The sequence below is a fragment of the Stomoxys calcitrans genome, chromosome 5 (genome assembly GCF_963082655.1).
Source record: "Stomoxys calcitrans chromosome 5, idStoCalc2.1, whole genome shotgun sequence".
NCBI classification, from domain to species: Eukaryota; Metazoa; Arthropoda; class Insecta; order Diptera; family Muscidae; genus Stomoxys; species Stomoxys calcitrans.
Window position 1 is genome coordinate 148544556 of NC_081556.1, and position 16159 is coordinate 148560714.

At 32.7% G+C, this 16159-nt stretch overlaps 1 protein-coding gene and 1 long non-coding RNA gene across 5 annotated transcripts in view; both read right to left on the reverse strand.

Annotated features, from left to right (window-relative positions):
- Positions 1-16159, reverse strand: part of LOC106086502 (potassium channel subfamily T member 1) — a 692064-nt gene that overhangs the window by 316576 nt on the left and 359329 nt on the right. The gene's annotated exons all lie outside the window — the stretch shown is intronic.
- Positions 1-16159, reverse strand: part of LOC131998065 (uncharacterized) — a 172229-nt gene that overhangs the window by 47186 nt on the left and 108884 nt on the right. The gene's annotated exons all lie outside the window — the stretch shown is intronic.

The following is a 16159-nucleotide window of genomic DNA, read 5'->3' on the forward strand; positions in this document are numbered from 1 at the left end:
GACTATTTGAAACCTGTGCACCATTCATTGGCAGAATCCCTTGGGTGCTATTAAACCACTGACGTAACTTTTCGCATATGATTTGGCTTTGGTTCAGCTTCAGCAAATCAAAGTCCTTTGTGCACTTTCAGTCATAACAAAACTACCAACTTCTTGAAATCAAAATCTCAAATTCATTGAAAGTCTGACCAGGACCAATTACCATTTTCGATTTCTTTGAACTGTCGTGACCATGCACTGCTATTTGCCATTCGCTTGTTGGTCAGCATCCTATTTCCAAGTGTCAGCCATCATTAAGGCTGGCGAAATGTATGGTGAAATATAATGAGTTATGACTTGTGTCCTTTTGGAGTGAGTGATGGAAGATTTGTTTTACTTCAAAGGCGACATTGGCAAGCCATTTATTATAATGGCCAAAAGTTGTAAACATATTAGCAAAGCAAATAATTCCGCTAATACTTTTACACAGGTGGGAACAGAATAAAAGTAATTATCATTATCTTGTACACGATTTAACACAGCAGAACGGATACGTATGGGAAACTTAAACAATCATAAGAGTAATGCAAAATTTAACATATCTTAAATATGAGCGATCCCTTAAGGGACAATGGAATTATGAGGTTTACTTGTGCTGTTTTAATGCACAAGCCTAATGAATTATTACCCAAAGTGCAGAATAAAACAATAAATATTTTAGAAAACTGATGGAATATGAAAACAAAGTGGATGAAAAAACAAAATAAAATCGATGACACAATCGAAATCGATAATTAATCAGAAATCGACTCAAAATTAAAATGGATTACAAAATCAAAATCGATTATCAAAGAGAAATCGATTTTCAAACCGAAGTCGATTATCAACTGGAAATCGATTATAAAATCGAAATCGATTATAAAATCTAAATCGATTATAAAATCGAAATAGCTTATAAAATCGAAATCGATTATAAAATAGAAATCTAACACAAAATCGAAATCTAATACAAAATCGAAATCGATTATAAAATCGAAATCGATTATAAAATCGAAATCGATTATAAAATCGAAATCGATTCTAAAATCGAAATCGATTATAAAATCGAAATCGATTATAAAATCGAAATCGATTATAAAATCGAAATCGATTATAAAATCGATATTGATTGAAGAATCGAAATCGATTAAAAAATCGAAATGGATTATAAAATCGAAATGGATTATAAAATTTAAATCGATTAAAAATTCAAACTTGATTATAAAATTGAAATCGATTATAAAATCGAAATCGATTATAAAATCGGAATTGATTATAAAATCTAAATCGATTAAAAAATCAAAATCGATTATAAAATCGAAATCGATTACAATATCTAAGTCGATTATAAAGTCGAAATCGATTATAATGTCGAAATCGATTATAAAATCGAAATCGATTATAAAATCGAAATCGATTTAAAATCGAAATTGATTATAAAATCGAAATTGATTATAAAATCGAAATCGATTATAAAATCGTAATTGATTGTAAAATCAAAATCGATTAAAAATTCTAAATCGATTATAAAATCCAAATCGATTATAAAACCGAAATCGATTTTAAAATCGAAATCGATTATACAATCAAATTCGATTAAAAAATTTAAATCGATTATAAAATCGAAATCGATTATAAAATCGAAATCGATTATAAAATCGAAATCGATTATAAAAACGAAATCGATTATAAAATCGAAATCGATTATCAAATCGAAATCGAATAAAGATCGAAATCGGTTATAAAATCGAAATCCATTATAAAATCGAAATCGATTAAAAAATTTAAATCGATTATAAAATCGAAATCGATTATGAAATCGAAATCGATTATAAAATCGAAATCGATTATAAAATCGAAATCGATTATAAAATCGAAATCGATTAAAAAATTTAAATCGATTATAAAATCGAAATGGATTATAAAATCGATTTTATAATTGAAATCGACTATGACATCGCTATTGATTAAGAAATGGAAATCAATTATAAAACATATTACAATATATAAATCGATTATAAATCGAAATCGATAACATAATTTAAATCGATCATAAAATCAAAATTTATAATATAATCGACTATAAAAACTAAATTTAAATTGATTACAAAATTTAAATCGATTAAAAATCTAAATCGATTACAAAATCGAAATCGTTTATAAAATCGAAATCGTTTATAAAATCGAAATCGTTTATAAAATCGAAGTCGTTTATAAAATCAAAATCGATTGTAAAGTCAATATCATAGTCGATTATAAAAATAAAATCGATTATAAAATTGAAATCTGTCAAAAGTCTATATCAATTATGAAGTCGAAATTGATTTTTTAAATCGCTAGCGATTAAGAAGTCGACATCGGTTGAAACATCGAAATCCACTATGAAATGAAAATTGATTATAAAATCAATATCGCTTATAAAATTAAAACCAGTTAAAAAACTGATTTCAATAAAAACTTGATTAAAACGTCGAAAACGACCGTAACATGGCAATCGACTATAAAATTGAAATCAGACATTAAAAAGAAATCGACAACTTAAAAAAAATCGAAACCGATTTTTTTATCGCACTTCTTTAGAAAACCTAAAACTATCATAAAATCTAAATCGATTATAGAATAAAAATTAACTGCGATTAAAAAATCGACTTTGATTTAAAAATGCAACTCGATCAAAATCGATAAAAAAAAAACCAAACCATTTTGCCCCTGTGTCTAAAAGAAATGTTCATGGGCAAATTTGCATTTCAATGCTTGTGGTTCTCTTTGCAATAACCCATGGCCGTAGTTTGCACAAGTCTTAAACTTTGGCATATTTTCATATGCAAAACTACTTAAAAATCGCATAACTTTGAGATATTACAATGTTTACTCTCTTACTTATTCACACATGACCCACTCTCTCATCCCAAACTAAAGATACCCATACACAAACACAAACACAAAACACAGTCGTGTGTGTACACGAGTACTTTTGGTGCAAACATTCAAATGAATAATTTCGCATATCCTTGACTCTCGAAGCCTTTGTCACAGCAAAATTTTCGGAGTATATGAAGCTACAAAATGTACAAGCACTCCCACAATGGTGATAAACCCATTGTGGGAGTGAATTTTGTGTGGTGTGTCAGTGCGTATGAGAGCAGTATGTCTTCATCATAATTTGTTTGAATAATTTACAGGGCTCAGTGTGCTGCACCATAAGACGTGTGGCTGACTCTACCTACGTAAAGAGAGAGAGAAAGGGACTTTTTAATAATGGCATGTCATTCAAAATAATCTTCCACACTACAAAGGCAAAAGGTGCAAAAATTTTAGTAACGTGGAAATGGGAGAAAAAAATTTCCAAGTATTGTAATTAAGATGTATAAAAATGTTGTGTGTTTCAAAGAGAAAGTAATAAATTAAAGTGTCTTAATGAGCCAAGCAAATGTCTTCTTAAAAGGAAATGGGAAATTTGTGTTAATTTAAAATAATATTGATTTTTGTTGTAAAAAAAAAAATACTTTAAGTATGATGAGCAAATCATGTAAAATTTAAACATACGTTTTCAATTCAATGCAAAACTTTAGGATTTTATATCATAAAATGACGTACAATAAAGCCATAAAGCAATAAAGTTTGCACAATTTGCCCAAAAACTAGTAAACGGACACTCCTTTCTGGGGCAATTAAATAAGACGCCAAAATCATGAATTCACATAGCAGAGACTCAGTTGTTTAATAGGGAGGTTCGGAATTGCTGAAAAACTAACTAAAAACAAAATTCGGTAAAATTTTATTAAGGAAAAAAATTGTGAAAATTTGTTGCGGTAAGAAGATATGTTTTCTATCAAACCCTTCACTTAAGTCATACCATTATGAGCGTAAGAATCCTGCCCAGGATTTCGATTGCACCATTTATCATGTCCAGATCTTTGTCTTAAAAATCTTGCAAATTTGGTGGGCCTCCACCGAAAAATTAATTTCGATTTTATAATCGATTTCAGTTTGATAATCGATTTTGGTTTTCTAAACAATTTCGTTTATACAATCGATTTCGATTTCAATTTTTTTAATCAATATCTGTTAAATGATTTCAGTTATATTGTAGATATCATAATCGATTTCCGTTTCAGAATCGAAATTGAATTATAATCGATTTCCAAATCAATTTTGATTTATATTTGACAATCAATTCCGATTTTACTATCGATTTGGATTTTATAATTGGTTTCGGTTTTTAAATTGATTTCGATTCAATAATCGATTTCGATCATGTAATTGTTTTCTATTTCATAATCGATTTCGATTGTAAAATCGATTTTGATTGCACATTTGATTCGATTTCATAATCGATTTCGATTTTATAATCAATTTCTATTTCCTAAACGAGAGTAAAATTGGCTTTGATTTTACTTGATTCTATTGATTTGGATTTTGTTATCGATTTCGATTGTACAATCGAAATCGATTGCACATTTGATTTAGATTGCACATTTGCTTCGATATTATAATCGATTTCGATTGAATATTCGATTTCGATTTTATAATCAATTTCTATTTCCTAATAGATAGTAAAATCGGTCTTGATTTTACTATCGATTTAAATTTTATAATCAATTTTAATATTAATTTCGATTTTATTATCGATTTCGATTTTATTACCGATTTCGAATTTATGATAGAGATTTATTTTCGTTTTATAATCGATTTCGATTTTATAATGGATTTCAATTTTATAATGAATTTCAAATTTATTAAACCGATATCGATAACAAAATCAAATAATCTTTAAGAGTCGATGTCGATTTTATAATCGATTTCCATATTTAATAGATATCGATTTCTATTTCATAATCTATTTCGATTTTAATTTCAAAATGAATTTCAATTAATATTTCATTTCGATATAATAATCGATTTCAATATTATTAAAAATTATTTTCAATATTATTATTTTATAATATTTATTATATATTATCTTTTTGATTTTATTACCAGTTTCGATAAAAAAATCAAATCCTATTTTAAAGTAGATTTCGATTTTATAATTGATTTCGATTTAATAATCAATTTCAATTTCCTTATCAATTTTGATTTTGATTTGATAATCGGTTTCGATTTTAAGATCGATTTCGATTTTATAATCGATTACGATTTATAATCGATTTGATTTTGATTTTAGGATCGATTTCGATTTTATGATCGATTTCGATTTTATTATCGATTTCAATTTTAATATTAATTTTGATTTTATAATAGATTTCGATTTTATAATCGATTTCGATATTGTAAGCGATTTCAATTTTAATATTAATTTCGATTTTATTATTGATTTCGATTTATAATCGATCTCGATTTATAATCGATTTCGATTTATAATCGATTTCGATTTATAATCGATTTCGATTTATAATCGATTTCGATTTATAATCGATTTCGATTTATAATCGATTTCGATTTATAATCGATTTCGATTTATAATCGATTTCGATTTATAATCGATTTCGATTTATAATCGATTTCGATTTATAGTCGATTTCAATTTATAATCGATTTCGATTTATAATCGATTTCGATTTATAATCGATTTCGATTTATAATCGATTTCCATTTATAATAGATTTCGATTTATAATAGATTTCGATTTATAATCGATTTCGATTGTATTATCTTTTTTATTTTATAATCGATTTCGATTTCTTTATCAATTTTGATTTCAATTTTATGATCGATTTCGATTTTATGATCGATTTTGATTTTATGATGGATTTCGATTTAATAATTGATATCGATTTTATTATTTCGATGTTATTATCGATTTCAAATTTAATACTAATTTTGTTTTTTTATGGTCGATTTCAATTTTAATATTTCTTTCGATCTTATAATAGATTTTGATTTAATAGTCGATTTCGATTTTATATTCAATTTCGATTTTATAGTCGATTTTAGTTTTATATTAATTTCGGTTTTATTATCGATTTTGATTTATTAGTCGGTTTCTATTTTATATTCGATTTCTCTTTTATGATCGATTTCGATTTAATAATCGATTTCGATTTGGATGTTATAATCGATTTCAAATTAAATATTAATTTGATTTTATGATCGATTTCAATTTTAATATTTGTTTCCATTTTATAATAGATTTTGATTTTATAGTCGATTTCGATTTTATATTCAATTTTAATTTCATACTCGATTTCAATTTTAATATTAATTTTGGGTGTATTATCGATTTTGACATAATAATCGATTTCAATTTTAATATTTGTTTCGATTTTATAATGGATTTTGATTTTATAGTCGATTTCGATTTTATATTCAATTTCGATTTTATACTCGATTTCAATTTTAATACTAATAATCGATTTTGATTTAACAATTGATTTATATTTTATTTTCGATTTCGATGTTATGATCGATTTCTATGTTATGATCGATTTCGATTTTATTATCGAGTTCTATTTCATTATTTCGACTTCGATGTTATAATCGATTTCAAATTTAAAAGTAATTTTGATTTTATGATCGGTTTAAATTTTAATATTTGTTTCGATATTATAGATTTTGATTCCATAGTCGATTTCGATTTTATATTCAATTTCGATTTCACACTCGAATTCAATTTTAATATTAATTTTAATTTAATTATCGATTTTGATTTGAAAATCGATTTCTATTTTATATTCGATTTCGATTTTATTATCGATTTCGATTTTGTAATCGTTTTCGATTTTGTAATAGTTCTCGTTTTTATAACCGATATCTATTTTATATTCGATTTGGATTTTACTATCGATTTCGATTTTATAATCGATTTCGGTTTTGTTATAGTTTTCTTTTTTATAACCGATTTCGATGTTATAATCGATGTGCATTTTCTAATAGAGTTTTATTTTGGTTATGTAATCGATTTCGGTTCTATAATGGATTTTAACTTTATAATGGATTTCGATTTTATAACCAATTTCGATAATAAAAGCAAATAATATTCTTAAGTCGATGGCAATTTTATAATCGATTTCTATGTTTAATCAATATCCATTTCATAATCTATTTCGATTTAATAATCAACTTCGGTTTGGTAGTCGATGTTGATTTATTATCGATTTCGAGTTTTCTAGACAACAGAAATGTAAACAATTTTTGTGTGAAAGTTTTCTTAAGAAAATATTTCAGCGACTTTTTCTAAGGGAAATATTTTAATGATTTTTTTTAACAATTTCAGTATAAATTTTCTGAAAACGAAATATCTACTAAAACTCTCCCAAAGATAAAATGTTTAATTTTTTTTATGGTGAAATTACTTTGAATTTCTTTGATGAGAATTTTATTTTTTGTAAAATTTTGTCTTTTATGGAATTTGTTTTTTCTTCCAAAACTAAATATTCTGTGAAACAAAATTTTAGCAGTAATTTCGTTATGAGTTTTCCCGCTTGAAGGTGATCAATTTCCATTTAAAAAACAGTTTAATTAGTTCTTTGCCAGAATTGTCCTTTCCTTGAAAGTCAATCATTCTTTCGCAGAAACAAAAACTTTTCCATTTCCATTTCAGGACACATATCCTACGCCAATGTTTCTAGCTAATCTAAGTGCAATAAATCCAAACGAGTGTCCCACATTACGGGTACGACTACACGACACATGTCACTTCATGTAGGAGTTAAGTCATTTTGGTAGCTATGAAATCCCTAAAGATACAAAAACTTCTTCTTTGTGTAATGCCCGGACTTCAGATAAAGAGAGGGTGACAGAGAGAGAAAGAGAAAAAACTTTACGAGACTAAAGACTAAACACTAGTACATGAAAGTTAACTTTAAGTTTTGCAGAAAGTTTATATTAAGAGTGAATGGAGTGGACATTTTACAACTTTAGGCTGAAATTCCTCGCAATTCCCTAACGTGTCGTTAACTTTTTAATTTCTCTTGTGCAAGTCAGAGTGATAACCAACACAATGACATCAACAACAATAGCAGCAGCCACAATAACAACATCAACAACAGCAGCTGCAAAATTCCAAAAAATGTAATTAACTTTCGAAAAATGTTTTCTATTTCAGGTATTTTAAGAGGGCGGACATAGGGAGTGGAGGCGATGAAGTGCTTCAAACTAAAGTGGGAATTGTGGTTAATATTGGTATTGGGAAGTTCTCAAAAGGTAAATATTTAGTTAATTTAAAGCGTTTTGAATAATGAAATCAAATTTGGAAAAAAAATGGATGGATGGAAGGATATTAATTTTGATGGCGAACTTTAAATGACTTCATCTACAAAGGTACCTCCTTTGATAAATATAGCATATTGTAAAATCGGCAAGTATTATTTGAACTAGGATATCTGTGAGGAGTCATAGTATAACTGTGACGTTGACATAGATACTGTATGCAAGCATTTTTTTCAGACCCTCCACCATAGGGCGGGGGTATACTAACTTCGTCATTCTGTTTCTAACACCTCGAAATATGCGTCATTCTGTTTGTAATACCTCGAACTAGTCATGTCCGCCCGTCTGTCCGTCCGTCCTTCCGCCTGTCTGTCAAAAGCTCGCTAACTTTCGAAGGAGTAAAGTTAGCCACATGAAATTTTGCACATATACTTCTCATTAGTGTAGGTCGGTTGGGATTGTAAATGGGCTACATCAGTCCATGTTTTGATATAGCTGCCATATAAACCGATCTGGGGTCTTGACTTCTTTAGCCACTAGAGGATGAATTTATTATCCAATTTATCTGAAATTTTACGTGAAGTGTTTCGTTGTGAATTCCAACAACTGTGCTTAGTATGATTCAAATCGTTCTATAACCTTATGCTAATGCTGCCTTATAAACCGATCTGGGATCTTGACTTCTTGCCATTAGTTGGCTTGTTGTGCGCTCTAAAATCTATAAAGTAACCTCTTAAAAGAAAATTTTAAGTTAGGAATTCCGTGCTACTTTCCTTAATTGTTTTAAATGCCGCTCCCCTTAGTTGGTTCATGTCTGATATTGTGTCACTACCTAAGTACCTTTATCTGTTGTACGCGAAAGCCGGGCAATGACAAAGGAAATGCTCCAACATCTCATCATCTTCCCCGCATGCCCTACACATGCTATCACTTGCAGCGCCAATTTTACATAAGTGAACTCGTAATCCTATGTGCCCCGTTATGATACCAATAGCTATGCTGACCTCCTTCTTGCTTCCTTTCAGCAATAGACTCGTCTTCTCACGATCTGGATCCCCCCATAGGATTTTCGCCGTCCTACCGACCGTTTCGCTGTTCCACAATGTTGCATGCGCATTCGTCGCCCACTCCCTTAACTCGGACTGCGTTGACCAGAAAGGCTTCGGGTTAACCAAGTTTATTGACGGCAGTCCTCTTGCCTTCACCGCCAAATCGTCAACCCTTACGACGCAGATTTTCCCATCCTCAGAGACCGCGTTAATCTCTTTCTTACACTGCAAGACTGTTCGTGACCTTACCGTCCTGGTTGTTATTGCCCTAATGGCAATTTTTCTGTCGGTAAAGATGTTCAGACTCAACGTCCTCGCGTTAGCACCACACCACTTCACGCATTCCGTGATCGCCTGGATCTCCGCCTGCAGGACCGTATTATGGTAAGGCAGTCTAAAACAGATCTCAGTCCCTGGGTTTTCAATGTAAACCCCCAGACCCACTCTGTCCCTAGCTTTGATCCATCCGTGTAACATGATCTTCCAGATGGCAATACTAGGGTCCCGTCAATCCAAGACTGTGCCGATGGCAGCAGTGCGTCGCACTCGACTTCAAGGTTCAACTCAGGTATCCGATCGGAAACCTCTCCACTTCCTTCCAGGTTTATTAAGCTGGCGATATTTGCAAGACCTTAATCCAGATCAGATTTCCACTTAGAGTTGGCGTGCAGCGAAACTACTAACTTAGCTAAAAATGGAGTTTTTATTTATATGATGGAAAAATCCAAGATGTATTTTTAGAACCTCATATTTAAATTGAATAAGATTTTGAACACACATCAACCCGCTCATTTTAACAATCAATTCAAAAAATGTGCAAACATGCCTGGTATTTTTAGTATTAATATAATGTTATGAGAAAATTAACGTTTTCGTATATTTCTCTTGCTCAATAATGGTATTTACATATACGAGAGGAATAAATTGATTTGTGCTATTTTACCCCCTAAGCGTATGATGAATGTTTGTACAATGGAGCACGTGGTAATGGCCACACTCATACGCAACAATGTACCACAGAGAACATTCGGTTACATTAGATGTCAGTCAGCTTTGAGTTTCTTTGAAAAAATTATTTATTTTGATTTCGATTTGCCATTTGATTTGATACAAAAATTAACAATATTTTGTACAAATCACTTTGCGGCGAATTTTCAATGTTGGCAACTTCTATGGAAATAAGCTTATTTGAAGTTTAAAAAACATTTCAAAAAAATTCTACTACAAAAAATATTAATTAAATGAAAACAAAAAAAATCTAAAAAAATTGGAACTTGATTTTTTTTATTTACTTTTACACCCGGCAGAATCGGATAGGGTTTATATTCATTTAATCATTCCGTTTGCAACACCTCGAAATACCTATTTCCGACCCTACAAATTGTTTATATTCTTGATCGTCGTAAAATGCTAAGGCGATTTACCTATGTCCCTGCGTCTGTCCATCCGTCTGTTGTTATCACGCTACAGCTTTTCAAATTTGAGATATTGAGATGAAAATAAGCACTGATCTGCATTTTTTCTATACTAAAGTCAAGTTTTTGATCTGACATAATATGACCATATTTGGATAAAGCTGCGATATAGACTAATCTGGCAATGTAGGTTCTAAGGCCCCAAACCTTATTACCTGATATCGCTGAAATTTGAAATGGCGAATTGCATTAAATAGTGGGTTGCGTTATTTGACCCGAAGATGGTCTAGATCGAACAATATTTAGATATAGCTGCCATTTAGACTGATCTGCAGTTATTAATCGATTTCGCTGAAAATGGGAACAGTGATACGGGTACAGTCTCCCGATATTGAAACTAAAAATGTTCCAGATTCGGCCCGACCGAACTAAATGCATTTTTTTTATTGATTTATTAAAATACTTTTTTAAGGGTGCCCAACTCGGAAAGTTAACGTAGTATGGAAGCTATATGCAAATCTTGACAGATCTAGGCCAAATTGCAGAAATATGTCGAGGGGCTTAGCTGAACTTACTGTTCCAAATTTCGGCGATAACGGACAATAAATGCAGCTTTTATGGGCCCAAAACCTTAAATCGAGAGATCGGTCTATATGGGATATGGTCCAAATTGGAGAAGGATGTCGAAGGGCCTTACACAACTCACTGTCCCAAATTTGGAGAAGGTTGTCGAAGGGCCATACACAACTCACTGTCCCAAATTTTGGCAAAATCGGACAATAAGTGCGCCTCTATGGGAGCAAGACCTTAAATCGAGAGATCGGTCTATATGGCAGCTATATCCAAATCTTGACAGATCTAGGCAAAATTGCAGAAATATGTCGAGGGGCCTTACACAACCCACTGTCCCAAATTTTGGCGAAATCGGACAATAAATGCGCCTTTTACGGAAGCAAGATCTTAAATCGAGACATCGGTATATATGGCAGCTATATCCAAATCTGGACCGATCTATGCCATATTGCAGAACTATATCGAGTGGTTTAACCTTACTCACTGTCCTAAATTTCGGCGACATCGGACAATCAATGCGTCTTTTATGGGCCCAAAGCCTTAAATCGAGAGATCGGTCTATATGGCAGCTATATTCAAATCTGGACCGATCTGGGCAGAATTGAAGAAGGATGTTGAAGGGCTTTACGCAATTCACTGTCCCAAATTTCAGCAAAATCGGACAATAAATGCGTCTTTTATGGGAGCAAGACCTTAAATCGAGAGATCGGTCTATATGACAGCTATATCCAAATCTGAACTGATCTGTGCCGTATTGTAGAAGTATGTCGAGGGGTTTAACCTTACTCACTGTCCAAAATTTCGGCGACATCGGACAAGTAATTCGCCTTTTATGGGCCCAAAACCTTCAATCGAAAGATCGGTTTATATGGCAGTTACATCCAAATCTGGACCGATCTGGGCCAAATTGAAGAAGGATGTTGAAGGGCCTAACACAACTCACTGTCCCAAACTTTGGCCAATTCGTTCAATAATTTCGTCTGTTATGGGCCAAAGACCCTAAATCACCGGATTGGTCTATATGAGGGCTAAATCAAGATATTGTCCGATATAGCCCATCTTCGAACTTAGCCTGCTTATGGACAAATAAAGAATCGGTGCAAAGTTTCAGGTTAATATCTATATTTTTAAAGACTGTAGCGTGATTTCAATAGACATACGGACGGACATGGCTAGATCGTCTTAGGTTTTTACGCTGATCAAGATTATATGCAGTTTATTGGGTCGGAAATGGATATTTCGATGTGTTGCAAACCGAAAGACAAAATGAATATGCCCTCATCCTTGGATGGTGGGTATAAAAATCTTAGCGAAAGAATTTGTCTTACATTTCGTTTGGTATAATTGATAGTATGCTACTTGGCTACTTCCTATTTTAGATTTATGTGACCATATGTTCCCATAACACTTCAAGGATTTTCCCCTTTTTTTACATGTTTAAATAAACTTTTCGCTATAACAAAACAAACTCGGAATGTTTCCAAAACGTCTTTGGCAATAGATGAGGGCGAAACGTTTTTCCTTAATTTCTTTAAGATTCAAGGAAATTCTAGCATTTATGGCATTAGCGTAGATGTGAACATTTGTGGGTAGCGTAAAGATAATCCTAAGAGCGCTGGTGGGGGCTGGCACAATTTTTACGGATTTTTCTGTCTGTCTGTCTTTGTACGTCCGTCCTTCTGTCTCTCTGTTTATCTGTTAGTCCGTCCGTCTGTCAGTCTCTCTGTCTGTCCGTCTGTCTGTCCATCCATCTGTCACTCCGTCTGTCTGTCTGTCAAAAGCATGCGAGTTAAGTAATGCACTTGAAGTTCTGCACACATATTTCGGTTGGGTGGGAGTCTTGATTTTTGAGCCTCTAGCAGTCACAATTATTTTCCGACTTCCAATAGCTGTTCCAAGAATGGGCCGAATTGGTATATAACCTTATATAGCTGCCTTGACTTCTGAAGCCTCTAGAGGGCTTTAATCATAACCCATTTGACTTAATTTAGGCATGAGCTTCTGAAAGTCTTGACAAGTAAGGTATATCTATATCTGCGGATGCATCTCCTATATATTTGGAATAGCCAAAAAAGGAATGTGTCATATGCGATCCAAGGTGGAGGGTATATAAGATTCCTCCCGGTCAAACTAAACATGTTTAAGATATCTTTCCACCCCTCTGCTTATTTTAAAAATCTCATGAATTTAAGTGATTTTCTCCCCCCATTTTTTCACATAAACAAGCAACTTGGCAGTATCCTTGCACAATGTACAACTCGATATACATATTCATTGAAGATATCTTTTTCTGGCATATCCCCCTTATACGTCAATTTGCATTGCAAATGTTATTAGTCCACAATGACTTTATTATCTAATCGGACATAATGGTATTCTGTAAACTCTGATTTGCATTCACCCAATTCATTCACTCCCCTACCAGCACATACACCAACCATGCTACCACTTTTGCAAATCTTGTGTCAATCCAATCGAACCACAATGCCAAATGTTATGATTGGTTTTTGATTTATGGCATTTTGGATTATTTGAAAATACATTACCCGGGATAGTTGGTTGTGGAGTACCAACAATCTTTTTTATTTCATAATTCATCCATGTGTGGCTTATGCAGAGCAAGTATTTGAATGTGTGAATGTGTAAGAGCATAATCTGATTTATTCCCACAAGCATACATAATGCAGGGAGAGGGCATTGTATTTGTTTTTGTGTTTCAAATAATTACTATGTAATCAGTGATTATTGGTGCGAGTGAGACAGAAAGAGAGACAACGAGAGACTGAGAGTGAGAGAGTGTGCGGCTGCCAGCTCTAATATAAGAGTGAAATATAACCCATACAATAAAGTTCAATGGCCATTTTGATATAGAAAGGTCATATTGTCACCAACTATTGAAACGAAATATAGGTTTCCCATATTGTTATCTATTATGCTCTAAACACTTGTTTCACATTATTGTTAAGCTGTGGCAATTTAGTGAATGTCTCACTAATGATAGTAGCTTTGTAGAAAATTTGATATAATTATGACATAATAGACATGATAAAATAGCACAAGTAAGAGTGTGACAAGTTAGGCCGGGCCGAATCTTATATACCCTCCACCATGGATCGCATTTGTCGAGTTCTATGCGCGGTATCTCTTTATAGGCAAACAAAGAATATTGAAAATGAACTGTTATGCTTTTGGAGCTATATCTAGTTATAGTCCGATTTGGACCATAAATGAATGCTAAACATTGTAGAAGTCATTGTGTAATATTGGGTTGCCCAAAAAGTAATTGCGGATTTTTTAAAAGAAAGTAAATGCATTTTTAATAAAACTTAGAATGAACTTTAATCAAATATACTTTTTTACACTTTTTTTCTAAAGCAAGCTAAAAGTCACAGCTGATAACTGACAGAACAAAGAATGCAATTACAGAGTCACAAGCTGTGAAAAAATTTATCAACGCCGACTATATCAAACATTACTTTTTGGGCAACCTAATATTTCAGTTGATTCGGATAAGAATTGTGCCTTGTAGGGGCTCAAGAAACAAAATCAGGAGATCGGTTTATATGGGAGCTGTATCAAGCTATTTACCGAATCAGACCATATTAGACATGTATGATGAAGGTCATGAGAGAAGCCGTTGTACATAATTTCTGTCAAATCGGATGAGAATTGCGCCCTCTAGAGGCTCAAGAAGTCAAGATCCTAGATCGGTTTATAGGGCAGCTATATCAGGTTATAAACCGATTTGCGCCATACTCAGTACAGTTATTGAAAGTCATAACAAAATACCTCACGCAAAATTTCAGCCAAATCGGATGAGAATTGCGCCCTCTAGAGGCTGAAGAAGTCAAGATCCCAGATCGGTTTATATGACAGCTATACCAGATTATTAACCGATTTGAACCATACTTAACACAGTAGTTGAGAGTTATAATAAGACACCACATGCAAAATTTCAGTAAAATCGGATGAGAATTGCGCCCTCTAGAGGCTCAAGAAGTCAAGACCCAAAATCGGTTTACATGGCAGCTATATCACAACATGGACCGATTTAAACTATATTTAGGGCAGTTATTGGAAGTGATACCAAAACATCACGTCCAAAATTTCAGTTAAATCGGATGAGAATTGCGCCCTCTAGAGTCTGAAGAAATCAAGACCCAAGATCGGTTAATATGGCAGCTATATCAAAACATGGACCGATTTAAACTGCACTTAGCGCAGTTGTTGGAAGTGATACCAAAACACCACGCGCAAAATTTCTGTTAAACCGAATGAGAATTGCGCCCTCTAGAGGCTCAAGAAGTCAAAGCCCAAGATCGGTTTCTATGGCAGCTATATCAGGTTATAAACCGGTTTGCGCCATACTCAGCACAGTTATTGGAAGTAATAACAAAATACCTCACGCAAAATTTCAGCCAAATCGGATGAGAGTTGCGCCCTCTAGAGGCTGAAGAAGTCAAGATCCCAGATCGGTTTATATGACAGCTATACCAGATTATTAACCGATTTGAACCATACTTAACACAGTAGTTGAGAGTTATAATAAGACACCACATGCAAAATTTCAGTAAAATCGGATGAGAATTGCGCCCTCTAGAGGCTCAAGAAGTCAATACCCAAGATCGGTTCATATGGCAGCTATATCGGGTTATGGACCGATTTGAACCATATTTAGCGCAGTTGTTGGAAGTGATACCAAAGCACCACGTGCAAAATTTCAGTTAAATCGGATGAGAATTGCGCCCTCTAGAGGCTCAAGAAGTCAAGACCCAAGATCGGTTTATATGCCACCTACATCAGGCTATGGACCGATTTGGATCATACGTCGCACAGTTGTTGGAAATGATACCAAAACACCACGCGCAAAATTTCAGTTGAACCGAATGAGAATTGCGCCCTGTAGAGGCTTAAGAAGTCAAGACCCAATATCGGTTTAAATGGCAGCTATAT